This window comes from Ceratotherium simum, chromosome 4, assembly GCF_057802395.1.
Source record: "Ceratotherium simum simum isolate JZ-2026a chromosome 4, ASM5780239v1, whole genome shotgun sequence".
Lineage (NCBI taxonomy): Eukaryota > Metazoa > Chordata > Mammalia > Perissodactyla > Rhinocerotidae > Ceratotherium > Ceratotherium simum.
Window position 1 is genome coordinate 50,551,986 of NC_141903.1, and position 22,151 is coordinate 50,574,136.

The window sequence follows — 22,151 nt, forward strand, 5'->3', positions numbered from 1 at the left end:
GTTCTAGCTATTGAATCTAACAGCCTGGGTTTCAATCCTGTGTCTTCTATTGCTCTCTTCTGGGCTCCGCCAATACTCCACGATTTGGGGCAAGTTATTCAACCTTTATAAACCTCAGTTTCCTCACCTATAACATGGAGCTTATAATCGTACCTTTCAAACAGGTTTGTTGTGAGGATTAAATGTGATTATCAACGTAAATAATTTACCACATTGCCTGGCATTTAGCAACAATCCAAAAAACAATTTTACTTATCAATATCATTATTAACATCTAGTCATTGCTATTACTGTTTCTTGAGCAGCACAGAGGAGGGGAGATTTGTTGGTGGTGAGAGTAACTTATCGACCACATCCACCCATCTCTGCAGGAGAGAACGTACCTCTCTCTCCATCACCAAAGCTGGTTGTCCTTGCAGCGCCTACATGTGGTGGACCTCTGCCCTTGCCTCTTTCGGTGCCCACTCAGAACCCCGTATTCCTGCTGAGGCTTGACCAGCACCCACGCTCCAGTGGAACCCTGACTTCCCTTGATCTTAGTTTAAGATTCTGTACCTGCAACCTGCATTTACCTAAACGTTTTTGGAAGCCACATCTTACTGTTGGCTCACAATGCCCTTGGGGTCAAACAAAACCCCCAGGTCTTCCCCAAGAGCCTCAATTTCCTCATATGTAAAATAGGGATGATAATACCTATTTCTTAGGGCTTTTGATGGAGTAAATAAATAAGACAAGGTATATAAAGCACTTAGCACTCAGCCTGGCACGTGGTTGGTACTCAATACATTCTAGTATCTTCCTAGGTATCATTGGGTTTCTCACAAATATAAATGAAATCTGGGGCTATTAATAGCCTTTATTTCTCTAGCACACGGTGAAGTACTACGATGTGCTATGCTTATTTCTTAAAAAACATATTCTCACAAAAAATATCTATGCAATTCAAGAGATTAAAAACTTTAACGTATTCTCTATATAGATAGATACACATATACACAAATATATATACATATGTAGATAGATAGATAGTTTTTTTTTTAACCAAAAGAGGTGCAAAGGGTAAGCTTGGGTGGCTGAGATTACTGGTCTCATTCATGATGAGTTGGGCTCCTTTCTATAGGCATCAGGAAGATGAGATCCAAGATTCTGCTGTGTTCTCTCGCTACTGAATTTATGGTCTTTATTGGACCCTAGAAAGAGAAGGTTGCTTGGGCACAGGCTGTCTGCAATATGCCTGCCAGCTGCAAAGCCCTGCTGCTCAGCTCTGAAACGTGGGCAGAGAGTGGAAAAGGACAAGCTCTGTGTCCCTAAAACAGTGCAAACCATTTTGTAAACTCTACCATCGAGGACCCTGCAAAGCGTGCTGTTGTTCCTGTTGAGGGGAAAGAATCTTTTTCTGTTCCACAAACAGATGTTAGAGGGCATCCATCCAGTTTTAAAATGACCACCTACAAGAGAGCAAGCTCTTAAGGATTGTAGAATTCTCAACCTTCTTTCAAAACTCAGAATTTTAATTCTTCCTAAGAAAAAGTATTTGTCAAGTATTGAACTTTCTCAATATATGCTTGCTTTAAAACTGTTACACTGTAAAAACAATGATGATGATATTTCTTTATCCAAATATTTATGGAGCACTTTACCATGTGCCAAGCCCTGTTCAGGGTGTCTGAGGTCTATCAATGAAGTCAAGTGACGAAGAGCTCTGCCCCCATGAAATTTACATTCTAGCAGGGGAGACAGATAACAATAGATAAAAAAAAAATAAGTAAATTAGGGGCCAGCCCACTGGTGTAGTGGTTAAGTTCGTGCGCTCTGCTTTGGCAGCCCGAGGTTCGCAGGTTTGGATCCTGGGCATGGACCTAAGCATCGCTCATCAAGCCATGCTGTGGCGGTATCCCATATACAAAATGGAGGAAGATGGGCACAGATGTTAGCTCAGGGCTAATCTTCCTCAGCAAAAGGAGGAAGGGTGGCAACAGACATTAGCTCAGGGCTGACCTTCCTCACCAAAAAAAAAATAAGTAAATTATACAGTATGTTTTAGAAAGTGATTACCTGGCATGGGAAGGGGGAGGTGGAATAGAGCCAGGAAAAAGGAATTGGGAGTGCTGGGGGGGAAACTGCAATTTTAAACAGAATCGTCAGAGTAGGCAAAGTTGAGAAGATGGTAATTGCAGACTATGAAGCTGTATCACAGAACTTAACTCAGTAATAGCTTTTATTTATTGTTTACCTTAAATTTAAGTTAACCTACTTAAAAAATGCATGGATACATGACTGTTTAAAAACTAAGTTTACCTAATGAAAAATTTACAACTAAATTTCTGTACTTAACCAATTACCACCTTTTCTAAATTTATATACACATACCAGTGCCAGAGACTCTCAGAGAGAAGTGTGGAGTCTAACGAGGCCAGGCCTCGGTATGTATCACTGTCATTCTTCATGTGGAATCAGCATTTCCAAACCCATATATAAGGAGCTGCTAAAGAGGGGGTAAAAAAAGGACATTCCAAGAGCTTCTCATATTGATTTCTTTTACCCCAAACAAAGAGATTCTCCTAGTTACATGATATATCATAATCACTTAATTTGTCTGACTCCTTCAAAGAAAAGAACAATGGATTCAAGAAAAGGTGTTGACTTGCAAAAATATAATCATTTTGCAAGGTTTTTATTGTTTCTATGGGTCATTTTCCCCTAGTAATATGACATATGTAGTCTCTATAGAGAAACTGAAAATGCAAAACTCTTAATTCATGCCATTCCTGAGAGCCTGAGCTAAATCTAAAGCAGACAACATCTGAAAATTCTTAGACTGCTCCCAAGGGGAGGAAGGATACAGCTTTACTACAAGCCTCACCTCTAGGTTTAATGTATTAGACATTCACAATTAAACCCCCTACATCACCTGGACGTGCTCATTTTTTCTCTCTCTCTCCATAGTGTTTCTGCTCGGACAGAGCCAGTGCAACTCTGAACCTCCTGCCAGGCATTTCCCCCCAGGGCACAACACACAGATGTAAAGGAAACCTTCCAGTGAAGTCCTTTCCTGGACAAAAAAATGGTTCCCATGATAGGGAACCAATACCTCCAGCTACCATAAGCTCATTCCCTTTCCAAACATTTGCTCTCTAAGTGTCCAAGCACTCAACTCCTCACCATGGCTTTGCCAAGGTGGTTACCCTTTTACAAACTAAAATTCACAAGATCAGTCTACCATGGACACATGAAAACATTTCCAGACAGCTGAGCTGCTTGGCCCTCAGAGATAAATGTTACTTCCAATTTAAATATAGGTGAAAGTAGGAAAAAAGAGTTATATTCATTTTATTATGTAACTTTTCATGGGCTGTATCACAAAAGTAAATTAATCTGAAAAGATACATATGATGAATAGAAATAGAACAAAAAATGTATAAGGATGATTATGTCTCAATATACAGATATATACTGATATGAATTATTTGCTCAACACAGTAGCACCAAATCGAAATTGAAATATGACTTTTAAAAGGGAAAAGTATATTTATAATTATAAAAAATTGGAAACAACCTAATATTTAATACAAGAATGATTAATAAATGATAGCACATTCATGTCATGTCTCAGAAAATTTATTAACATGAAATGGTATCGTTGATCTTGTTAAAATTTTAAAAAATAAGAGCAGGCTACAGAAAGCATACACTGTTTCGTGTTTAAGTAAACATATGATCAAAATAGTGTATGTATGTGTGTACAAAAAATGCTGGGAGAAGAAAACCACCAAAATGTTTTGAAGGGATGGACTACGTTTTTTCTTCATTTCACTTTTCAGGTTTTTTTCCTCCAATTTTTCTGCTCTGAAGGTATCATTTTCCAAAGTTTTGAGTGAAAATGTTCTATAACGACAAAAAAACCCTGTAAATTACATATGCTGGGTTCCAGGTCCCTCGACACTTACTAGCCATACAGACAGGAAAATCATTTCTCAGCTCCACGCCTGTTGATCATCTACAACATGAGGGGGCTGACTAGATGCTTTCTAACATCCTAATATTTGACTTACGTATAACAACTGCGTATCGCTTTGTCACCTATATTTCTCTCTGAGTCCACTCTAAGGTAGAGACTGTGCCACACGCACATATTCTGGGTCATACTTTCCATACTGATCAGGGCAAACAAATGTTAACTCATTCTCAACTAACCACGCATGCTTACCTTACTGTTCAAAATCACTATCTTCAGGATCAGATTCTGTTCGCTTAGTTGTCTTATACTCGCTCTCTCTTACCAAACAGCAAATTCAGTTCTCAAAGCGGACAACCCTGATCTTTACTCTACCTCTCCTCCCCTTCTCCTCTACCTTGTGTGTAATTTCTGGCTGTGAAATCAGAAGGCTCTATCAAATGTAAGCTGGGCCAGACAGTGTTTTTCAAAAGGAATGGATCACACGCCTTCTGCTCACTTTTCATGCCTTCTCATCCCACTGGCTTCTTTTTTTTTCCCAAAATGCTCACCCCTCTCTCTTCCTTGGCCTGAAAGCGAAGATGTACAGGTAATAGAACCTGTATGTGCCTATTCACCTGAGTTGTGTATTTTCTAGATGTTTCCTCTTGCCTTGGAGGGACACATACAACATTCCACTGCCAGAGGCTGTGAGCAAACACTTGCTCTCCTGCTCGAGAAGGGATTCAGCTAGGATATCCGCGATAATGTGACACACAAAATCAGGCCCTTTTAAAGGCATTTTTCTGAAGTTGCCATAACCTGTGCCTCCACCGTCTAGGAAAGATTCATTGGGTCCTGATGAGGGTGAACTGCGTAGCCAGAGTCTGGTGCCAGGAGGAAGCTGGTCCATCAGCAGGTTACTTGGCCCCTCTCCTGGCTACTGTGCAAAAACACTGTCCATCTGACAGGTAAAGAAGAGGTATCAGTTGCGTTTTGTTTTGCTTTCTTAGTTAACAGCATTATACCTTAGTTTTAATTATTTTCCTAATATCTAAACAACCCTGAGTTAATCTGCTATTGGGATCTCTTTAATATGTTTTCTGAAATACAATAAAACTAAAATGACTAAGTTTCCTGGCCATGAGGTCAAAACACTACACCAAACATCACAGAAGCAAGTCAAATGAAGCCCTCCCACGATTTTCCTGTTCAGGTTTCTCTCTGATGGCAGGATATGACCCCCAAATGAGTTTTGTACTGTTTTGAATTCAAAGATATTCCCACTTCATTAACACAATTCTTCATTCTTTATTTCTTTGTTAGTACCAAGGAGAAATTCCAGGCTTTAAAAGATTCAAATGATTTGTATCTAAATCAGACCTGGACTCTCTCCTCTCCACATGCCGATTCACATGAAATCTCTTAGAGTTTCTCTGCCTCCATAAAATGCAGATGCCACTGCCCATCAGGCCCAGGTTTGCCTCTTTGCACAAACAGTCCAAAACAGTTTTCCTGATCTGTTTCAACTTGAAGTGTTGTCAATATATGGATTGTCTTGCTTTCTAATTCAGTGAAAAATCTAGTTTTCCATTAGTCTCTGCCTTTCTAATTTTCAATACAGCTTTACTAAATGTAATTATTAAAGGCAGATTCAAGAAAGCAATTACTGAGCTACTCGTTTGTATCTCTGAAGTCTTAATAAGAGGCAAAAAGTTGTAATTCCACTAAGAGTATAAAATAAATTTTTCTATAGATTAGACACATGCACCCTCGGATTTGTATACGGAGAGACATATTTAAAACAGTACATAAAGCATCTTCTCTTAAAACATAAGTCTTAACCCTCATTTAAACTTTATTCAAGGGCAATGCTGTATGTTGTAAAGAGTAGGAAGTGACATTTCAGAAAGGCCACATTCTGCTTTTTCTCCAGGATTCTGTGACTTTGGTAAACCACTTAACTTCCCTGGCTCTCCTTTTTCCCTCCATCTGTAAATATGTGAAAATGTTAAACTAGATAGCCACCAAGTACTCTTTCAACTCTAAAGGTCTATGAAATATTTATTAAATTCCTAATCTCTGCTAGGCACAGTCCTACACACAGAATGGAGCTTCCAAGGCTTAAAATTGAGTAAAGAAGAAAAATATAATTAATATTAATAATATAATTACTATAAAGCAATATATAAAAGTGCTATCCCAGTGATATAAACCAAATCATCTTTCCAAAATGTCCTAAGGAATAGCTGTATATATAAGTGGGGGATACAACTTCTTTGGTAATCATCCAAATTATGTAATTTGGCTTTCCATCTATAGGCAAATAGTGGAGCATTCATGATGTGGGCACTTAACACTGGTCTTGGGCAAACAACAAATTCTGTGAATGGAGCCACTGTCCCCAAACCAAAATGCCTCTGAAACATTGACTAGTCACGTAGCAATCATTTAATCATCCTTATCTCAGTACTGTGACATTATTTAATAACTCATGAAAGGCACAAGGAGCAGGTTACTGTCATTATTTTACAGATGAGAAAACTGAGGGTCAGAAAAGTAAACGGCATTTCAAGAGCATCATAGCTAATCAGTGGTCCGTCCTCCAGAATATGATCATGAGCAGCCTTTCTGCAAAATCACTTACTGAACAAGTGCATAAGAGCCCTTGTCCTTGTGATTTTTCACTTTTGGTTTGTCAGCACCGTTCAAAATAGTGCTGATTATTTACCTTGAATGCCATAAAGCTACAGCAACCACTCTAATGCTATCTTACAGTAATTTAGCTGACACACGAAGAACTTACCTTCACGATTCCTAGAATCTGTGCTAACGGATTTTGGACAAGGTCCTTACACCAAGGCCTAAAATTTTATGATGAGCATCATCACTACTACCACTACCTGAGGGTACATCTGCATCTGGGTTCTTCAAATCCTTCTTCATCAAAGTCTGACATCCAAATTTGAAGTCAAAGGGGAAAAAAATTAAAAAAAACAGAAACAAGCAAGCAAACAACACGCTTATTCCTTTAATTCTATAATGAAGTGAAAATCTGTATACTAGGTCTATACTGATTCACCCTTCTAAAGGTATACTGCGCTCAGTCTGGATGCCACATTTTAAGAACGTCATTATTGGGGCCGGCCCGGTGGCGCAAGTGGTTAAGTGCGCACGCTCCGCTGTGGCGGCCCGGGGTTCGCCAGTTCGGATCCCAGGCGCGCACCGATGTACTGCTTGGCAAGCCATGCTGTGGCGGCGTCCCATATAAAGTGGGGGAAGATGGGCATGGATGTTAGCCCAGGGCCAGTCTTCCTCAGCAAAAAGGAAGAGGATTGGCAGATGTTAGCACAGGGCTGATCTCCCCACAAAAAAAAAAAAAAAAAAGAACGTCATTGTCACATGAGATACAGTCTTTTCCATGGAGAAGCCACAGAAGGACCAGAGGTCTTTCCCTTTCGCATTTGAGGAGCAAGGAGAGATGTTTACCCTGGGGGAGCAGTCTTTAAGTATTTACAGAGCAAATGAGTAAAAGGATCTCAGTGAAGTTTTGTCGATCCCAATAACAAAATTGAGGTCAGCTAGCAAATTTTCTGTACAGTCTAGAGCTAAGAAGAAGGATCATGACTTAGAGTTTGCCATGCTAGCATAACGAGCCCACATCCCAAATCACCCACCAGATAAGGCTGAACTGACAGTTTCCAGGCGGCTTATGTGAGAAGGATTACTATTCAACCCAGTTTCTGGTCAGAGACTGTATTTTGAGAAAACAGACTGCATGCCACTGTTAAGTAAACAGCCTCTTTCTTTAAAGTGAATCAATAAGGGCAGGGATGTCATTAAGCCAGAGAAACAGCTAACATAGAATCTGAGATGCAGAATGTTAAAGATCAAGGCCCCAGATCTACCGTTTAAAGAAGAAACATTTTACAAGGAAGAACCAAGATGGAGACTCAAGTAAAAGCTTCTAAAATACAAAAGCATGAATAATTATAAACACAAAGTCTGAAATAGTCACTTTAAGGAATTAAGAAAAGTGGGCATACATTCAGCTTCCAGCTTTAAAACACCAAGAGAACAAAGCATGGCTCCGACGATGAACCTTAAGAGGGGGCGAAGGGACTGCATCAGAAGGAACCAAGTCCACAGAGGAGGTGCAAACAAAAAGCAGAGATCCAGGTCTCCTTGGAAACAAAGTCAGGAGCACATTTTCCTCAAGCAATCAGAATGAACAAGTCACATGTGTGGACACAGACTACTAATAAAGAAACAAAAACCAGATACAGTGGAAAGCGCTGTGGGTTTTGTCTTAATTCTGATATGAGTAGCCATGCTATGCTGGATAAATCATTTACTCTCACTTCTGGCTCCAGTTAGTTTATTTATTTATTCAGTAAAAATGTATTGATCACTTCTATGTGTAAACACATGCTAGATGCTGGGAATACAGTGAACTACCAGCACAATACAGAGTCTGATAAATGCTCCAGGGGAAAGGACAGACTACTGAGAGAGCCTGAAAGAGGACAGCCCAGTCAGGCCTAAGTCGATGAGAAAGTGGTGAAGAAACTGAGACCTGATGCCTTAGCGGGAGTTGAGGGTGGAGGAGGACAAGGTCCGGGGGAAGTTAGTTTAACACAAGAAGCGGATTCACTTGAGGGCCTGAGACTGTGAGACTGGAGCTCACGGGGGAGGAAGGATCAAGAATAGCCACTTAGGCAGGCAGGGGCCAGAGCATGCTGGGCCCTAACTTAAGCCACACTAAGGACTGACTGGCTTTTACCAAATGAGCACCCAGAAGCCACTCAATGACTGTCAGCAGGAGCTGACTTGGTCAGATGTACAGAAAAATCTTTCTGACTGCAAAATAATGAATTCTAAAGAGTTTAGAGGGGATGGGGAAGACTGAGTAGGAAGTTATTAAAGTCTTCTCCAAAGTTCTGCTCTACATCAAAAATTATATGTTTCTTATGTCTTCCTTTAAGCATTTTATAATTATACTACATCAATTTAAAAATAATAATTATAAAACTGGGCCTTTAAAAGTTTAAAGAGAAAATGGATAGTTGGCATTTGTAAAATGAAGTCACTAGGACCTTTTAAGAACCCTCTCATCAAAGGCTGTCCTCCCTTCCTCACCCCTGCAAGATGAAGATTAGTCTGTCTGCTCTGCGTTAAGATGACAGAGAAAACCACTATAGGTCTGTGGGCAATGGTCTAACAAGGGACAGAGAGGGGGCTAGTGGTCCTCCACACCCCGCCCCCACCACCACCAAGGGCAATAAAGGCAGCACAACTCAGCAGTCTGCAGGTGTTCCCAGAGGAAACAAATCAAGAAAGAGTGGGGGTGGGGGAGCGCGGGTAGGTGAGGAGAGAGACGGGGGATACTATAAAGGCTGGCCTAAGGAGGAGGGCAAAGGCAGAAGGCATTCACAGGGCTCTATCAGTGCTGGACCAAGGGTGAAGTCAGCAGCCCACTTAGGTGAAATGGAAAGGAGAACAAAGTAAATGGATACAGGAATACTAGAATTACCGTTGAGGTAAGACCACTGACAGAACAGAATTTTGAAAGAGAAGTATAACTATTTGAATCCCCCTATAAAGGATACTGCAGGGGAAAACTTTGAGATCCCCAGATTAACTCTACATGCTAATTATCTGATGATAGGCATCCACATAAACATGGGCCATGATCTACAATCTCCAGGTTAGCATTCATCACGATGAAACAACACATTCTATTTATGACTGGGATTACACGTTACAATGATCAACTTTGGGTTCCAGTCAAAACTATGTAATGATTAGGCTGGTGACATGAATCTGAAGTATAAGAGGGAAATACCAACCAAGGGCCTGGTCTCTACCCAGTACATGAGTGGGAGAGGTGACAAGGCATGTGAGTAGATGTATCTGTAGCCTAGTCATGCACTGTCGGAAATACTTGAGGACAGAGAAGGTACTTTAAGCCAGTCTTAGGAAAAGGGATACATGGGGAACAGACTGACCATATCCAAAGCACAGTTTTCCATGTATCCTTTAGCAGCATTCCCTCCCACCTCCACCTCAACCTGATTAAAGGGAGAGGTGGACAGGAACCACCCACTCTGTCTCCATCCTCGATAGAGACACCCGCTACCTAAATTCTTTCTTGCCCTTCTCTTATTCATTCACTCATCAAAGCCTGTCTTCCCTCAGGCTGGGACTTGGAGGAGCAGTGGGGATGGCCCTAATTTTGAACCCCTTCCTATATTCTTATAACCTTGGTCCTGAAATGAAAAGAAAAATAACTTCAAAAGTAAAAGTGAAAACAAAAGAGAGCGGAGATGGGGTGGTCAGAAGAGCAGCCTGGGCTGTAGACCAGGGGACTAGCCTAAGAGAGGGGAGGTCTCAAGATACCCAGACACAAGGCAAAGAGTACCCCAAATCCTGAACATCACAATGGTAGGATTAAAGTTCTAATGCAACTGTGTCCTACTGAGGATTTTTTCAATTAAGTTTCCCATTGTCAAAGTAAACCTTATCTCTGGTGATTTTCTTTTTTTAAAGATTTTATTTATTTATTTTTTCCCCCCAAAGCCCCAGTAGATAGTTGTAGTCATAGCTGCACATCCTTCTAGTTGCTGTATGTGGGACGCGGCCTCAGCATGGCTGGAGAAGTGGTGCGTCGGTGTGCGCCTGGGATCCGAACCCGGGCCACCAGCAGCGGAGTGCACGCACTTAACCGCTAAGCCACGGGACCGGCCCTCTGGTGATTTTCTTAACTTCCTAATCTTCTCTCTTTACAGCTGTTACTCCTAACAGTAAAGTGATGGTTCACTATTTATAGAATAAACTGATATCTTTCTGCCTTGAACTTACAAGCTCTCAATCCACTCTGGCTTCAATGCTGCATTCCTCATTAGTGAAAAGCATGCACTAGAAAGAATTACTCCATTAGGTAGTTTGCAAAAGATAACCAGACCAATGTACTGTAACCTTGTCCTTACTGCAGGATCTGCCTCTCAAAATGAAGTCATTCTCCAGCAAGTATTTATTAAGTACTTTTGTAGTCCAGACTCTGAGCTGGCATACAGTGGGCAGCAAAGGAGACATGGAATTCAAGGAAGAGATAGAGGTAAACCGATTGTAAGGACATGATTATGACTGAAATAGGAACTGGAAGGAAACGCAGATGGTGCCAAAGTCACCTTAATGGGGAAACCTGGCTTCGTCTGGGCAATGAAGGACCGCCCCAGAGATTTAACACTGCGCTCTATCTGGATGACATGGACTGGCTACGGCAACTGTCCTCATGGAATACACATGCCCATGTTGTTTACAGCTCTCTCCATTCTGATTCTCAGACCCTGGTCTTATCTTTGGAGACTAAAAATCTGGGTTCAAATTCCAGCTTTACCACTTACTGGCTGTGTGTCCTACACTAAGTTATTTAAACTCACTGAGCATCAGTTTTTTCATCTGTTAAATAGAGATAATAATACTTTCTCTGTGATGATTTAAATAAATATTTATAAAGCACACAGTACGGTACCTAGCATATAGTTAGCACTCAATAAATAATAAGTATTATTATTTTCATGACTTAAGTGTCCCTGAATTTTAGTCAATGACATGAAAATCATTTAAACTAGTATATAATGACCCCTCATTCTAATATATCTGAATGCCTCTTTCTAGCTTTGGTAATGAAGAATCTAACCAGAGTGCTCTTGGAATATGTGTCCTGTGTTACTATGGTAACTACTGTATTTCTTTTTGAGTATTTAAGACAATTTCATATGTGAAACAAATAAATGCCTTTTTATAATTCAATATTTTGAATAGGTAATGCATTCATATGGTTTAAAAAGTGAAAAAAGAAAACGATATGAAAAGATAAAGCGTGAAAAGCCTCCCTCAAAACCCAGACCACCCTGTGACCAGGTCACACCCTGCACTTTCCCTTCGGGCCTCACTGTTCACAGAGTCTCTCCGCCTTGCTATGTGCACATGTGAAGTCAGTCTTATGTCCTTCCCTTCTACACAAAAGGGAACCTTACACACTGCTCTAGCTCTCGTTTCTTCACTTAGCGGTGGACCCTGGCAATCTTCCCACATGAGGACATAAACACTGTCTTTTCCCTCCGTTTATTGCTACATAATATTCTATTGCATGGATACCGTTATAATAAATGTCTTTTTGGCTACATCTCTTTCTGGACTGACACAAACTTTCCTAATTATAGTTTTGGCAGTGGGTGATGGAGAAAATGGATAGAAATATCATATTTTCATTTGCCTTAATTGTTCTTAGTCAAAAACTAACAGCAACTAATTATTTTTGGTATATTTTACATAAACAATCTACACAATCACTATGCTACAGTTTACAATAATAATTTTTCCCTTAAATTATTTTAAAACATCTGTTCTGTATTTTGCACGTACCAGGATCACTTTCCTTCGTGTTTATACGGGAAGAGTGCCGGCTGCTCCAGTATCCAATCAGTTACCCCAAGGAGATGTCAGCTGTCAACCATGTCTCTTGCAGCGATTTCCCTCTCTTCTCTCCCTTCCCATTCTGGGCGAGCTGTCAAGTTTCTAGTTTCTGACGTGCATTTACATCACTCAATGACATCTGACAGCAGTGAAAGGCCACAGAAAACTGCTTATTGATCAGAGCAAAACTAGTTGACGGAACAGATGAGGTTGTATCATAGAAATGCAGCCACATTCAGGTGATGACATTTTGTTCCCCGTACACAAGAGCTTAATGGAATACAACTTCATTATATCATGCCACTTGTGCTTACAGCACCAAACCCCCTCCTGACTGTTTTGTCTATGTGGCGATGAGGACAATCTATTTGTGCTGGTATCAATGTATCACCAAGCCGATTTGCTCAGGAACACTTGCAAACTACTTGTGAATCTGTCCTGACAAATATACCAAGAGACACTGAAATCTCAATCTTACGAAAATCCAATTGTGCTTTGTCCTTTAAAAAAGAAAAATAGAATTACCACTTAAGTGAGCCATAACTGCTCTGTTTAAAACTTTTATACCACTGTGTTGAGAAGTTTAAGCGGGCATTTCTTGGATTCTCGTGACATTGTCAGGAAAACAAACAAACAAAAATTGATAACTTAAGATACACTCAATTTACTTATAAATGGGAAAACTTAGTTATTTCTAAGAACTAAAATAAAAGATTAAGGCCCTCTGCATACAAATTGCTCCTTTCAGTTTCAAAGATAACAACTCAAACCACTTCCCATTCCCACTGCCAACGCAGACAGATAACTGTAAAGTCATAAATCAGTACATGTCTGGAGCAGGGATCATTAAGCCAGACTCCTAATATTTTGCCACATAACTCCTCAAACATAAGAAAAGCACAAGGCAGCAAACGAAACAGAATTACCAGCCCTCCCTGACTCCTAGGTGAAAAAATGCTAAAACCTTACCATGAGGGTTGTCTGGCTTTTATCTTTTCCCTTTAATTCCTTCCTTGAGACGGGAGTATTTTCCCAAATTATGCATTCCCATACCACCTTCACAACCTGGCCACATCTGCATCCTATCTGGACTTATTTTTCTTTAAATAGCCTTTTTACTTCAATAAAGAAAACTTTAAGGTGAGTATGAAAAGAAATGCTTGCTTTTAAATTATGTTTAATACTGCTGCTTTCTCTTAGAAAGAGAGATTAGCAAAGTAAAGCCAAGTTAAAACTTTTGGAGAATTTCTTAGGGGAGCGAGGGAAATGGCCAGGATTAAAAGATAAGTGGGAAAGAATAACTTTCTCCCTTGTGAATCAATATTATTTAAGGTGTAGGCACCCGTGGCGATCTCCTATCGCACCGCTGGCCTGTGTCCAAACCCAGGGAACGCAGGCAAAGTACACTGTGCACAGAACACATGGCACACTAACGAAGCTGGCTGTCACAGTTCGAAACCTGTCCTTCCCACTGACTGTGTGACCCCCGCCAAGTTATTTAACCTCTGTGTGCCTCACTTTCCTCTCATCTGTAAAAGGAGATATTAACAGCATATAAACCTTAAAGAATTGCTCTGAAGAGTCAATGAGATTATGTGTGTAAACTGTTTAGCAGAGTATCCAACACCCAAAAATGTTTAATAATTATTAAGTTATTAGTATTCACTTCTTCCCGTCTCCTTATGTAGACCTTCAGTTTAAAAATAAATAAACAAAAAGGATAGAGGACAGAAGGAGAAAAGTAAATAAAAAATAAATAAAAAAGAAGAAGGCAGAGGGTGGGTGAAGAAAAGAAAGAAATGGAGAGAAAGGGAAAGAAGAACCCACAGATTAACATCGAAACAACGGAGTAACATCGAAACAACGGAGTCTGAGCAAGAAGAGGGTTTTCAGACCCAGTGCACAGCTTCCTTGCCGGTAAAGCTTTCCTTCGTCGTCTCACCCGCGTTCTGTTTCTTTTTCCACTGCTCTCCTCTGTGCTCTAGTAACACTTTGTTCAAGCTCAGTTGTGTGATTTACATGTGGGTCTCCCCTCAGACCTGAGTCTTCTTGAAGACAGAGACCAAGTCTCCTCTGGACATCCTCAGGGCTCAGCACAGTGCCCTGCCCGGCATGCACCGGGTGGAGCTGCTCAGTGAACGCCCCCTGACCACTCTCCCTGAGGAAGGCCACGCCAGCACCGGCCAGGCCTCATGGGGAGGTTTATGTGTATCTGAACCAGGGATCTTCTGGCGTAGCTCCTGACTTTTTATTTATAGCACCAGCTTGCATAATGAAAAAAGTAACAGAAAAGCAGAGAAGTGTTGTGTGTTTATTTCAAACATGCTAGATTTTTCAAGAAATACGATAAGTTTTGCCATTTCACAAATCACGCCATACAAAACGCTTCAGCCTCATTTTTTTGTATTTTGAGATCACTGGAATAAAATTTCTTTTTCAGTCACCGCAACCAAAACGTATGCCTGAGGGCCCTTATAAACTCGGTGCTTCTGAAACACAGGCCACATGTTATTTTCCAAATACTTTTTCTTTTATATGCTTTGTGTGCTAGGCCTAAATGGAAGCAAAAACTTAGCTCAAATCAGACCCACTCTGCTGTACTCACAATTAATAAGGCACATGACAACGGTTAAATATAATCTTGTAAGGTGCACAATGGCAGGCAATAGGCACGGCAGCACGGTGGAACCCAGAGCGAGCCAGGTGCAGGGTACTTAGTGGAGAGAGTAACACGCACCCCTGCTGTCCCCACACAGCCCAGGTTTACCACTGTTATCCCAGCACAGTGATCAATACCACCACCTTTTTCTTTAAAAGTACGTCAGTACAGATGACGAGTTATGTGGCCACTCTAAGAATGCAGAGGAACACCCCACTCCATGCAGGTTCTGCAGTCTTAGAGCTCTTTGTATACACTTATGTGTTTGTGGTTCATTGTTTCATATGTATTTGTTTTTATATATATATCCTCCACCTGACTCTTAGTTGTTATTCTAATTCTGTCTCCAGTGCCTAATTGAGACCTTGCCACATAGTAGGTTCTTAACTGCGGTTGAATGATTAATCCTGAGACATCCACAACTCAAAGGACTAGACTATAATTGATGGGACGGAGCTTATCAAGGAAGATAGTGAATGGTCAGATAAAATTCATTTAAACTTGAATTCTTAAGTAATGTCCCTGAATCTGAGAGCCAAAATTACAAATGCAATTTTACAGACAGGAGTAATATCTGAGTTGGAAAGTGAGAAGGACCTTAAACTCAGGCTCAGAAAATGTGGGCAGATCTCCAAACAGGTGTTCCTAGGGGCAAGCTGTGATGCTTTATCATAAAGATTTTTGAATGCAGTTAACCAGTAGTACATGTATTTACTGAACTTCCTGGATGAGTGGCTGAGACAGGCCACCCCTAATCAACACAGTGAAGATCTAGAATCACAGGCTTCTTCTCATGGGTGATGGGACCTCTCATGTGCATTGGCAGAATGAACCCAATTGTCAGGAACTAACCTTCCCACACAACCCTTCGCATCCCCCAGTCTCCCTCTTCTCTCCACTCTCCACCCCTTGCTGATAACCTCAGGATGAAATTAAGATTCTTACCTACCCCAAAAAACCCCTTGAAATCAAATATGCCTACTTTAGTCTTTCACATCTACACAGCTGTAATGTGGGTTATAAATACACAATATGTTCTAACATATACTTCCACTGAGGATATTAAGGACTTGGAAGAACTTTTCTGAACTGAAATGTCTATGTTCTTACAGACTTACTTAAAATGACTCCTGGGAGCTAACACCTACATTAGGCCCTTAGAAACCAACTGTGTGACAGTTCATCAGTGGGTAGATGCCTGACGGCTGCTCCAAGCATGCCTGGAGCACCAGGCTGTCTTCTTCCACATATGCACACAACCTAAAGCAGTGGCTTTTTTCCAGTTAAACTCCATGGAGTTTAAGTCAAAGTCAAAAGAAAAACTAATCTCGAATTTATTATCAATGAGCAACAGTTGGCTTTCTTAGCTGTGTTCCCTTGGTCACAGAGTTCATTTTAAACAGCATGTGAAACAGGATGAAACACACGAAGCCAAATTATCTGATGACTATGCAAATTACTAATCACTTAAGAGTCTACAAAATATAGACAAAAATGTAACTATAAGACAATTTTTTAAAACCTATGAGCATACAATTTTAGATTTGTAGAAAAGGCATTTAGACATTTAATGAACTTAAAATAATTGAGAAATTAATAATATGTATATATATATTTTTTAAAAAGACTAGACATTCCATTGGGTGACTGCTTTACTTTAACAACTTATTCCCAAGCTTCTCTTGCTCTAATTTTTGAAACTATGTTAAACTGAACCCACATAACCCAATAATTTATAAGGGCTGCAAAAAACAAACATAATGTCTTCTGTCCCTACTGTGCTGTTTAACTCTAGGACCAACTAGACACAACATTCATAAGTTTACGTTTTTAATTTTAATAGGCACTATACTTATATAACTTTTAATGTAGTTACTGGAAAATATTGTATACCTAGGCAAAGAAGAGAAACAGAACATACCTGTATAGTAAATGGAATATTTTAATTAGAAACAACGGTCCACCAAATGGAATGACATCATAAATGCAGCAAAGCAGGAGGCTAGCAATAGTATAAAAATTTAGAAACTCTTCTCGAACAGATTCACAGAGTAATTATGCTTTAAATTACAAGAGCATAGGGCAGATACACTTCAGTAAACCAAAATTTAAGGATAATTAAGAAACGAAACTCAACATTAAATATATGGCCAAAAACTTCCCAAGTTTTAAAACTCCATTCAACATGGCCTGTCTTTCATCCAACACAGATGGCCTGAATACTGTGTAGATGCCCAGTACACAGGAGATGACTAGATGCATAAAGCACGATCTGCAGGTGAGAGTTCACAGACCCGTGGAGGGACAGACTTGTTCACTATGACACAGTGCTAAGTTGGTATAAAAGAGACATAAACAGGGTATATTAAAGGCACAGAGGAGAGTGTAGCAACCAACTCTATCTGAAGTAGTTACGTAATGATTTACAGAGGAGCAAGTTTCTGAGCTGGGTACCGTGTTCTGTGTTTAGAGGGCAGACATGGACCCAGAGAGGTTGAGGACACTCCAGGACTAGGGAACAATAAGTACAAAGACAGAGATCCAGAATTGATATGATACATCTGTGCAACGTTAACAAACTATGAGGTGAAACTTGGCTGAATCTTGGGGGATTGGCTGAATCAGTGAGTCAGAGTAGGACAGGATTAGGAAGGGGCTTTTCTCAACCACACCTACAAATCTGACCTTTGGCCTGTAGACAGCCAAGTGGCAGCAGAAACATTCAGAAAGGCAAATTCAAAAGAGGTGTGGAAGGACATAGCAAGGGGAGAGCCCACTATAGAAGAGTGAGGTGGCAGTGCCACTGTGAGTACACAGGGAAGGTGGAGGAGACTGGGAGCAGGAACCAGAGGCCATAGATATTTCTGTAAATATCTGAGTGCCCAGATGAGAGAGAGACAATGATTATCCTTATGTTTTATGTTGGGAACTTGGGTAGATGGTGATGCCTGGACTCAAAGATACAGAGGGCAAAAGAATATTGTTTGTTTTTGGAAGAGAGAAAGAAAGAATGGAGATAATGAAATCAGTTTGGGACATCTTGAATTTAGATACCTACAGACTATCTAGATGCAGACATCCAATAAGAAGCAAGACAAGGCAGACCGATTCCAAATGGGCCACTGTGGAGGAGAGTCCTGGGATCAGGCATCAACTGGGCACTGTGTTTGCCTCCAGATGCCAAGGTCAGATAGAACAGGAACAAGTGTGCAGGACACTCCAAGGGAGAGGATGGAGGGTCAAGATCCTGGAAGATAAATTTGTAAAGTCCAAGGAGCAATGATAGGAGACAAAGTCAAAAGACTCAGAGGCAGGTAAACCTTGAATTGGGGTAGGCGTATGGAACAAAGACAGCAGAGGAGCAAGAAGGTCTAGAACTTGGGCAGTAATGGGGCTGGGATGTCCAAATATCTGCTGCACGCCAGCCCCTGTGTACCAGGCTGTTCTTCCCCGAATTCTAAGACCACTTATTATCTCTTTGTATTTTGTTCCTAACCACATGCTAATTTTCATTGTTGTAACTGCAATCTCTTCAAATAGCCTATAAATTCCTACAGGAAAGAAATTGCATTTTATTTCTCTTCTACAGTCTCCTTAGTGTCACCCACAGTACAAGGCATGAATTGGGAAAAGAATAAATACTTGCTAAATGAAAAGAAAACAAGGTATAGTTCAAGAAATCCAAAACTTAGGTAGTATGGAAAAGTTCCTCATAATAAATACTAGCAGTATTTTGTCTTTTTAAAATATCTAGATCATTTTCCCTCTCAAAAAGGAGCAATACTTATACTAGTAAAGGAATAAAATTATGGCTCTCAGGTCTTAGACAGGTAAAAGTTTATCTTTCTCCAGTAATACTTTCTAATAACACATAATACCCATTTCCATATGGCCTTTCAAAACCGAAATTTGAACATAACTTTCACATGCATAGACTGGCATGTTCCCTGCTCTTAGTTTTTTAAAAAGGTTTTATATTTCACATTTTAAAAACTGCTTCTACTACTAAGGCCCTTGGTTTTTCCACCACTGGGTTAATCATTCTTAACAAGAACCCCGCCCTCCCGCCATCATGAGAATTATCCTCCTAAAGAGCATATGCTGTCCTTGAAGATTAAGATCTCTTTGAATTCTTTCATCATTGTGGGAAGCACCTAGCAAAGAGTCAATGCTCAAGTAAGTGTTCAAGGAACTTTATATTATTCAACAGAAGTATTACTGACAGACTATATGTTAAACAATTTTTTTTCTGGTGCAAACGGTAAATTTACATCGATTTCATGATAGCTAAAGAAATAAGTTCACTCAAGCTACTGTTGCTACAGCCAGAGCCAACCCTCTGCTTAGAACATCTGTTGCCAGAACCCTACCAACAGCAAGGGATTTACTACTCAAGCTCCAAAATCACCCTGACTTCCAGGCAGGTGGGTGTGGAAGACTACAGCAATGAAAGAGCAGAGGAGACTGGGCTCCTTCAGGTGGAGCAGAGATCTCACGGTGGAGGCTGGCAGCAGGTGGTGAAAGTTAATCCAGTAGGAATGGCAAAGCACAAAGCTTGCAAATCAAGGGAAACACCATCAAGAAAAAGCAGCTCTCAGAAATGGCCAGGACAGCCCACCACCACCAATGCATACATACTGTAAGCCTCTAGCCACCGTCCCACACCCACCAAAGGATGGGGAACACTTACAAGGTTCTTTGATGCCAATTCTTGGACTTCGATTTGGAAACTGCTCCTTCAACCACATTTGGCCTGCCTGCTTGGTAATAAGAAGCCCAGTAGACCAATGGTTCTCAATCCTGGCTGCACATTAATTACCTGCAGAACAGTTTGAAAATATCAATGTCCAGGCCTCCAACCAGACCAATTAGATCAGAGTCTCTGGGTAGGAAACAGTATAAACAGACACATCTACCCATCATCAAGATTTAACAGATGTTTACATTTTTCCATATTTACTTTGATTTCACTTTTTCATTTAAGAAATGAAATGTTATGGATTCAGCTAAACCCATATTTAACCTTCACAACAACACCTGTCTCCCTTTTCCCAGGCCAGAGAACTAGAAATCTGAGCTCTGCCCATAAATACACAACCAGAGTGCCGCAGGAGCTCTGACCCTCTGACCCCAGGCACATGGCTCACTGCACTGTACCACACTGCCTGCAGGGACTAGGATTTTAATTATTAATTTAAAAAGTTATAAATGGACAAGAATTTTGATTAAGCCCCATTGCATTTCAATTGCATATGTATTATGTCTTGCAGCCAATTTCCCCCTTGCCATCAGATAGAATGAACACATCTCCATTCTTATCATGTATATCAGAGAAAATAAGGTTGAAGGTAATTTAACACTGACCCTGTAGGAGCGCACCTATGCCCTAAAGTTTCACACAGGTACACTCAGTCACCATGAATCTTCTCTAAGTCACTCTGCATGAAAGTAACATCAACGATCTTCTGAATGGAAAAATCATACATAACTATTTCAGACAACGGAACACAATCTTCACACACATACACATGCACACACACACAGAGCTTTCTGGAACATTTGTACAGTCTCGGTTTGCATCACTAAACTGAAGAGAGTATTCTATGATACTGCTGATCTTAATATCAAAGGCTTATAAATGAATAAGTAAGTATCTTGCTTTATTCTCCCCAAAAGCAATAAAAAAGACAAAAAGTCAAATACTTTCACTTTTTGAAGGGGTGAGCAGGAGTGAAGCCACAGAAAAAGTCTCAGATATTTAAAAATTAAGTTCCACTAATATTATAGAAAACATGATCAGTGAGGGTTTTTTGTTACAGAAAAATTTAGAAATCTGAAGAGTAGCCTAATAAATACATAGAGTATCTAAAAATACCTGTTAAAAAATTTTTCAAGTGGCAAATGTGTATATGCTTACACACACACAGATTTATTCATTGCATCGTTAGATTTTTAAAGATGCTCTTGTATTGTCACAACTAAATATTTGGAGTGATAAAATCCTACCCCTTCTCCTCCCAAAAAGTTTCTAGCAATAAAGTTCTATACCAAGAGAGTGACACACACAAGTGCAAAACAATCCACTCCTTCAATCTAACATGTTGGGCTATGTATCGTCTTATCAATGTACCCAAAACAAATATGTTTACATGTAGGCAAGAGCTCATATAAGGTAGTAAGACAGCAGGATGGGGGAAAGAAAGAATGCTGTCATGTTTTCTTAGAACAGCCTAAGAAGATAATTTTTTAAAATAAAAAAAGGAAGGGGTAAAAATATTCTTGCTTACTGCTGGGAGCTCTCTTTTTGAAAAAACTCTGTTAATGATACTTTTGGAAATACACTTAATGACATCTTTGATTTCCATTTAATGTACACAGTGACACCTACTGGCATACTGATGAGGCAACGAAGACAAGATCCAAAAATTCACGCACAGGCAGAGGCCTCTGAAAGACATATGTTCATGTGTCTCATGTTAAATGTTAAATATTGTACTTTAATTAAGTACAATATTCAAAACGCTGTATTGATCTGATATTAGAAATAAGCTAGAAGAAAGCCCACATCTCTGTGTTTCAATTTTAAGTTACTGAGCACCAGGAGACTGACACACATAGGATTCTTGGAGGCTTTACACATAAGTGTTCAGTTCACATTTTCCAAAAGCCATAAGCATTTATTTTTTGTGGTTGGAGCTAAACCTCAGACCTCACCAAAGTCAATATGTTTGGTTGAGGGCAGTCACATAACATGATAATTTTTAAAAATCATATAAACCAAGAAAATAGTAGTTGGGAGGAGTGAGCTGCTTTATAAACAAGCTGTGTCCTATTATAAATAAGCTGTGGTCTATCACAGAGACAAGGCAAGACTTATAAGACTCTCTTTCTAACTGTATATATGCTATTGTTGAATTTGGCCAAAGGGAGAGAAAGAAACTTGAGATGAAGCAGGTGGAAAAAATATGGGCAAGTGAGTAGAGCGTCCATCCATCCGGTAAACTAAAGGTGGTCTAACTTTAAAATAGAAATAGAAGGGTTTGGGACAAGACAGAACATTTCCAAGACGACCGGAAT

The 22,151-nt window shown here is 40.1% G+C and overlaps 1 protein-coding gene across 5 annotated transcripts in view; it reads right to left on the reverse strand.

Moving 5' to 3' along the window:
- The window catches only part of SNX24 (sorting nexin 24), a 139,184-nt gene that overhangs the window by 75,580 nt on the left and 41,453 nt on the right, over nt 1–22,151 (reverse strand). For 2 of the 5 annotated variants that reach the window (XM_087429895.1, XM_087429896.1), the window contains one exon: nt 19,765–19,893. The exons of the other annotated variants lie outside the window; for them this stretch is intronic. The gene's annotated coding sequence lies outside the window, so the exon portion shown is untranslated. The remainder of the gene's footprint in view (nt 1–19,764; nt 19,894–22,151) is intronic. 5 annotated transcript variants of the gene reach the window in all.